This window comes from Corvus brachyrhynchos, unplaced genomic scaffold (assembly GCF_000691975.1).
Source record: "Corvus brachyrhynchos isolate BGI_N302 unplaced genomic scaffold, ASM69197v1 scaffold167, whole genome shotgun sequence".
In the NCBI taxonomy this organism is placed as follows: domain Eukaryota; kingdom Metazoa; phylum Chordata; class Aves; order Passeriformes; family Corvidae; genus Corvus; species Corvus brachyrhynchos.
The window spans coordinates 572,505-573,880 of record NW_008239547.1 but is presented as its reverse complement, the minus strand read 5'-3'; positions in this window follow the sequence as shown (position 1 = coordinate 573,880).

Below are 1,376 nucleotides of genomic sequence, written 5' to 3'. Positions count from 1 at the left end.
GCCAAAATGGAGTCTTTCAGACAGGCTCCTCTTCTCAGCTTCATGAGTGGGAGGTTTAAGCCTTACTTCCACGACTACTATGGATCAAGGTGTTGAGCCCCAACATATATGCAGGAAGGCACTATGGACAAGTTGGATATTTCACATGGGCTGCTTAACCCCCTTTCCTAAAGCAAGCTCCAAGTTAAGATGCTGCTACATTCATAGCATTTCTTTGTCCTAAAACCCCCTTGGGGGTCAGGGCATAGTGATTTTCTCAGGATCATAGATGAGGAAACAGGTGGATAATCAGGGGAATGCATGGAAATCTCCCAGATCAGTAATGGCCCCTAAATGTAGTTTTTCCTGTCATCTGACTGTATTTATCAGCTATATGTGGCTCTCCAGGGTAGAAACCACCATGTTCATTGTGCTATCAGCAGTGACTAAAAGGAAAGGATAACCTTTGAGAAAATCCTTATTCTTCTTAAAACAAAGACAACTCCCTCTTTGCCTTCTGCAAAAAGAAGCTGATAAATATGCCTTTTTGTCCTCTTTCACTCTGCTTATTCAGAAACATGTAGACACTGAATTGATATCTATCTGCAGTCTTTTAATATAACTGTTGAGGGCAAGGAGTAAAAAAGAACAAGGACAAAAAAAGCTTTTTCTTCAGTTGTTCATAACAGTGCCAAAGGCAAGTTCTGCTTTAATAACAAAAGGAACACTTCTGCTGCCTGTTGAAGCAGAAAGAATATATTGCTGAAGAAAATAAATCAATGTAAATTATTTTAAATGTCCTGCATTATATTACTCTAAGTCAGACAAAAAAGGTGAAAATGATGCTGTATGAGGTGGAGAAAGGACGTAGCTAAATGCAGAAAGGCATGAATTATTTAAAAGCTTATGGATGACAGAAGCAATTCAACACAGTTGCAGATGACTTAAGATCTGAGAATTTGCCTTACAAGCTTATATAACATAAAGAGAAGTAGCTGGATACTAACGCAGTAAGGTGATGTGAAATAACGAATTAGAAGGAAAAGAATAGCGAGAAACCAGCATCTGTGCACTGTAGTGAACTCCATGCTTCTAGCAAGTCACCACTTTTGCCACAACCTTTTAAGCAGAAGACACTGATGGATCCCAAACTCCAGGCCTCATGAGGCTCTACTAACCTCTGAATGATATATCTGTAGGACTCCATAGTCCAAGGAAATCCTTCTTGATAGAGGATTTTCAGCTGTAGTGTAGCACTGGACTTTCCCCACTGTGTGTGACCTGCAGTCTTTCCTCATCCCCTCTCTGGCCATTGAAGATGCCATAGACAAGTGGACAAAAGGGGGCTTTGTAATTGGCTGTGGTTTTGCTCCCTCTCAGAGGATAAGACAAGAACC